Consider the following 5000-nt stretch of genomic DNA (forward strand, 5'->3'; position numbering starts at 1 on the left):
CTTCAAGGAATGTATTGTGAAACGTTTAATGTATTTAAGTCGCCGTCAAGTGAATGTACTGGACTTACGATGTGGCAGGAAGAAAGGTGGGGATATGGCGTGAGCCCCAGCATGCTTTGCTGGGTGTCAGATGCGGTCAGACTGTTATGTCTTATGGACGGGCGTTTACTGACTTGATTGTTATTACCTGCATTTATCCTGACAGCACATGTGACGGGGGTATAGCTCAGTGGTAGAGCATTCGACTGCAGATCGAGAGGTCCCCGGTTCGATCCCGGGTGCCCCCTCTATATGTTTTTTTTCGCTGAATCAGTCATCAGTGAAGGAACAAGGAAGTCACACGAATCATACCAGACTCAGGCAATCCCATTTTGGACAGAGGAGTGTCTTCTTACTAGAAGAAGTGTGCAACTAAACCGAAACGATTCCAAATTTGTGCCATGCATCCATAAATACAAACTAGAAGACTCAGGTAATCCCATTTTGGACAGAGGAGCGTCTTCTCACTAAAAGTAAGTGTGCAACTAAATAGAAACGATTCCAACTTTGTGCCATGCATCCATAAATACAAACTAGAAATTTCAGTTCATACCCAAGCTAATTCTGACGACACGGGATGCTGATGACTTTCCTTGATTGACAAAACAATACCAAACAGGTGACAGTTGAAGAGGACAAAAAGAGTTGTGAGAAGTGGGATTCGAACCCACGCCGGGAGAACCCGACTGCGACCTGAACGCAGCGCCTTAGACCGCTCGGCCATCCTGACTGCTGGTAGCCTGTACACACCTGTATAAAGTATATCAGCGAGAGTCCTATGTATTGGTTTGTACACGGAAAATGCATTCCACCCACATTGAAAATATGGTCCTAAATCCAGTTTAGACCCTACCAAGGGCGGAAAAGGTGCATATGTAGACTTCAAGGAATGTATTGTGAAACGTTTAATGTATTTAAGTCGCCGTCAAGTGAATGTACTGGACTTACGATGTGGCAGGAAGAAAGGTGGGGATATGGCGTGAGCCCCAGCATGCTTTGCTGGGTGTCAGATGCGGTCAGACTGTTATGTCTTATGGACGGGCGTTTACTGACTTGATTGTTATTACCTGCATTTATCCTGACAGCACATGTGACGGGGGTATAGCTCAGTGGTAGAGCATTCGACTGCAGATCGAGAGGTCCCCGGTTCGATCCCGGGTGCCCCCTCTATATGTTTTTTTTCGCTGAATCAGTCATCAGTGAAGGAACAAGGAAGTCACACGAATCATACCAGACTCAGGCAATCCCATTTTGGACAGAGGAGTGTCTTCTTACTAGAAGAAGTGTGCAACTAAACCGAAACGATTCCAAATTTGTGCCATGCATCCATAAATACAAACTAGAAGACTCAGGTAATCCCATTTTGGACAGAGGAGCGTCTTCTCACTAAAAGTAAGTGTGCAACTAAATAGAAACGATTCCAACTTTGTGCCATGCATCCATAAATACAAACTAGAAATTTCAGTTCATACCCAAGCTAATTCTGACGACACGGGATGCTGATGACTTTCCTTGATTGACAAAACAATACCAAACAGGTGACAGTTGAAGAGGACAAAAAGAGTTGTCAGAAGTGGGATTCGAACCCACGCCGGGAGAACCCGACTGCGACCTGAACGCAGCGCCTTAGACCGCTCGGCCATCCTGACTGCTGGTAGTCTGTACACACCTGTATAAAGTATATCAGCGAGAGTCCTATGTATTGGTTTGGACACGAAAAATACATTCCACCCACATTGAAAATATGGTCCTAAATCCAGTTTAGACCCTACCAAGGGCGGAAAAAGTGCATATGTAGACTTCAAGGAATGTATTGTGAAACGTTTAATGTATTTAAGTCGCCGTCAAGTGAATGTACTGGACTTACGATGTGGCAGGAAGAAAGGTGGGGATATGGCATGAGCCCCAGCATGCTTTGCTGGGTGTCAGATGCGGTCAGACTGTTGTGTCTTGTGCACGAGCATTTACTGACTTGATTGTTATTACCTGCATTTATCGTGACAGCACATGTGACGGGGGTATAGCTCAGTGGTAGAGCATTCGACTGCAGATCGAGAGGTCCCCGGTTCGATCCCGGGTGCCCCCTCTATATGTTTTTTTTCGCTGAATCAGTCATCAGTGAAGGAACAAGGAAGTCACACGAATCATACCAGACTCAGGCAATCCCATTTTGGACAGAGGAGTGTCTTCTTACTAGAAGAAGTGTGCAACTAAACCGAAACGATTCCAAATTTGTGCCATGCATCCATAAATACAAACTAGAAGACTCAGGTAATCCCATTTTGGACAGAGGAGCGTCTTCTCACTAAAAGTAAGTGTGCAACTAAATAGAAACGATTCCAACTTTGTGCCATGCATCCATAAATACAAACTAGAAATTTCAGTTCATACCCAAGCTAATTCTGACGACACGGGATGCTGATGACTTTCCTTGATTGACAAAACAATACCAAACAGGTGACAGTTGAAGAGGACAAAAAGAGTTGTCAGAAGTGGGATTCGAACCCACGCCGGGAGAACCCGACTGCGACCTGAACGCAGCGCCTTAGACCGCTCGGCCATCCTGACTGCTGGTAGCCTGTACACACCTGTATAAAGTATATCAGCGAGAGTCCTATGTATTGGTTTGGACACGAAAAATACATTCCACCCACATTGAAAATATGGTCCTAAATCCAGTTTAGACCCTACCAAGGGCGGAAAAAGTGCATATGTAGACTTCAAGGAATGTATTGTGAAACGTTTAATGTATTTAAGTCGCCGTCAAGTGAATGTACTGGACTTACGATGTGGCAGGAAGAAAGGTGGGGATATGGCATGAGCCCCAGCATGCTTTGCTGGGTGTCAGATGCGGTCAGACTGTTGTGTCTTGTGCACGAGCATTTACTGACTTGATTGTTATTACCTGCATTTATCGTGACAGCACATGTGACGGGGGTATAGCTCAGTGGTAGAGCATTCGACTGCAGATCGAGAGGTCCCCGGTTCGATCCCGGGTGCCCCCTCTATATGTTTTTTTTCGCTGAATCAGTCATCAGTGAAGGAACAAGGAAGTCACACGAATCATACCAGACTCAGGCAATCCCATTTTGGACAGAGGAGTGTCTTCTTACTAGAAGAAGTGTGCAACTAAACCGAAACGATTCCAAATTTGTGCCATGCATCCATAAATACAAACTAGAAGACTCAGGTAATCCCATTTTGGACAGAGGAGCGTCTTCTCACTAAAAGTAAGTGTGCAACTAAATAGAAACGATTCCAACTTTGTGCCATGCATCCATAAATACAAACTAGAAATTTCAGTTCATACCCAAGCTAATTCTGACGACACGGGATGCTGATGACTTTCCTTGATTGACAAAACAATACCAAACAGGTGACAGTTGAAGAGGACAAAAAGAGTTGTCAGAAGTTGGATTCGAACCCACGCCGGGAGAACCCGACTGCGACCTGAACGCAGCGCCTTAGACCGCTCGGCCATCCTGACTGCTGGTAGCCTGTACACACCTGTATGAAGTATATCAGCGAGAGTCCTATGTATTGGTTTGTACACGGAAAATGCATTCCACCCACATTGAAAATATGGTCCTAAATCCAGTTTAGACCCTACCAAGGGCGGAAAAGGTGCATATGTAGATTCCAACTTTGTGCCATGCATCCATAAATACAAACTAGAAGACTCAGGTAGTCCCATTTTGGACAGAGGAGCGTCTTCTCACTAAAAGTAAGTGTGCAACTAAACAGAAACGATTCCAACTTTGTGCCATGCATCCATAAATGCAAACTAGAAATTTCAGTTCATACCCAAGCTAATTCTGACGACACGGGATGCTGATGACTTTCCTTGATTGACAAAACAATACCAAACAGGTGACAGTTGAAGAGGACAAAAAGAGTTGTCAGAAGTGGGATTCGAACCCACGCCGGGAGAACCCGACTGCGACCTGAACGCAGCGCCTTAGACCGCTCGTCCATCCTGACTGCTGGTAGCCTGTACACACCTGTATAAAGTATATCAGCGAGAGTCCTATGTATTGGTTTGGACACGGAAAATGCATTCCACCCACATTGAAAATATGATCCTAAATCCAGTTTAGACCCTACCAAGGGCGGAAAAGGTGCATATGTAGACTTCAAGGAATGTATTGTGAAACGTTTAATGTATTTACGTCGCCGTCAAGTGAATGTACTGGACTTACGATGTGGCAGGAAGAAAGGTGGGGATATGGCGTGAGCCCCAGCATGCTTTGCTGGGTGTCAGATGCGGTCAGACTGTTGTGTCTTGTGCACGAGCATTTACTGACTTGATTGTTATTACCTGCATTTATCGTGACAGCACATGTGACGGGGGTATAGCTCAGTGGTAGAGCATTCGACTGCAGATCGAGAGGTCCCCGGTTCGATCCCGGGTGCCCCCTCTATATGTTGTTTCTCGCTGAATCAGTCATCAGTGAAGGAACAAGGAAGTCACACGAATCATACCAGACTCAGGCAATCCCATTTTGGACAGAGGAGTGTCTTCTCACTAAAAGTAAGTGTGCAACTAAACCGAAACGATTCCAACTTTGTGCCATGCATCCATAAATACAAACTAGAAGACTCAGGTAATCCCATTTTGGACAGAGGAGCGTCTTCTCACTAAAAGTAAGTGTGCAACTAAACCGAAACGATTCCAACTTTGTGCCATGCATCCATAAATGCAAACTAGAAATTTCAGTTCATACCCAAGCTAATTCTGACGGCACGGGATGCTGGTGACTTTCTTTGATTGACAAAAGAATACCAAACAGGTGACAGTTGAAGAGGACAAAAAGAGTTGTCAGAAGTGGGATTCGAACCCACGCCGGGAGAACCCGACTGCGACCTGAACGCAGCGCCTTAGACCGCTCGGCCATCCTGACTGCTGGTAGCCTGTACACACCTGTATAAAGTATATCAGCGAGAGTCCTATGTATTGGTTT

At 45.3% G+C, this 5000-nt stretch overlaps 11 non-coding genes across 11 annotated transcripts; 5 read left to right on the plus strand and 6 right to left on the minus strand.

Moving 5' to 3' along the window:
* Positions 1–215: 215 nt before the first annotated feature.
* On the plus strand, positions 216–287 carry Trnac-gca (transfer RNA cysteine (anticodon GCA)). The gene has a single exon. It is a non-coding gene; the product is annotated as a tRNA-Cys (tRNA).
* Positions 288–685: 398 nt separating this feature from the next.
* On the minus strand, positions 686–769 carry Trnal-cag (transfer RNA leucine (anticodon CAG)). Its single transcript has one exon. It is a non-coding gene; the product is annotated as a tRNA-Leu (tRNA).
* Positions 770–1134: 365 nt separating this feature from the next.
* Positions 1135–1206, plus strand: Trnac-gca (transfer RNA cysteine (anticodon GCA)). The gene has a single exon. It is a non-coding gene; the product is annotated as a tRNA-Cys (tRNA).
* Positions 1207–1604: 398 nt separating this feature from the next.
* Positions 1605–1688, minus strand: Trnal-cag (transfer RNA leucine (anticodon CAG)). The gene has a single exon. It is a non-coding gene; the product is annotated as a tRNA-Leu (tRNA).
* A 365-nt stretch (positions 1689–2053) lies between these two features.
* On the plus strand, positions 2054–2125 carry Trnac-gca (transfer RNA cysteine (anticodon GCA)). Its single transcript has one exon. It is a non-coding gene; the product is annotated as a tRNA-Cys (tRNA).
* Positions 2126–2523: 398 nt separating this feature from the next.
* On the minus strand, positions 2524–2607 carry Trnal-cag (transfer RNA leucine (anticodon CAG)). The gene has a single exon. It is a non-coding gene; the product is annotated as a tRNA-Leu (tRNA).
* A 365-nt stretch (positions 2608–2972) lies between these two features.
* Positions 2973–3044, plus strand: Trnac-gca (transfer RNA cysteine (anticodon GCA)). Its single transcript has one exon. It is a non-coding gene; the product is annotated as a tRNA-Cys (tRNA).
* Positions 3045–3442: 398 nt separating this feature from the next.
* Positions 3443–3526, minus strand: Trnal-cag (transfer RNA leucine (anticodon CAG)). The gene has a single exon. It is a non-coding gene; the product is annotated as a tRNA-Leu (tRNA).
* Positions 3527–3936: 410 nt separating this feature from the next.
* Positions 3937–4020, minus strand: Trnal-cag (transfer RNA leucine (anticodon CAG)). The gene has a single exon. It is a non-coding gene; the product is annotated as a tRNA-Leu (tRNA).
* A 365-nt stretch (positions 4021–4385) lies between these two features.
* On the plus strand, positions 4386–4457 carry Trnac-gca (transfer RNA cysteine (anticodon GCA)). The gene has a single exon. It is a non-coding gene; the product is annotated as a tRNA-Cys (tRNA).
* A 399-nt stretch (positions 4458–4856) lies between these two features.
* Positions 4857–4940, minus strand: Trnal-cag (transfer RNA leucine (anticodon CAG)). The gene has a single exon. It is a non-coding gene; the product is annotated as a tRNA-Leu (tRNA).
* Positions 4941–5000: the final 60 nt, after the last annotated feature.

Source organism: Haliotis asinina, chromosome 6 (assembly GCF_037392515.1).
Source record: "Haliotis asinina isolate JCU_RB_2024 chromosome 6, JCU_Hal_asi_v2, whole genome shotgun sequence".
Classification (NCBI taxonomy): Eukaryota; Metazoa; Mollusca; class Gastropoda; order Lepetellida; family Haliotidae; genus Haliotis; species Haliotis asinina.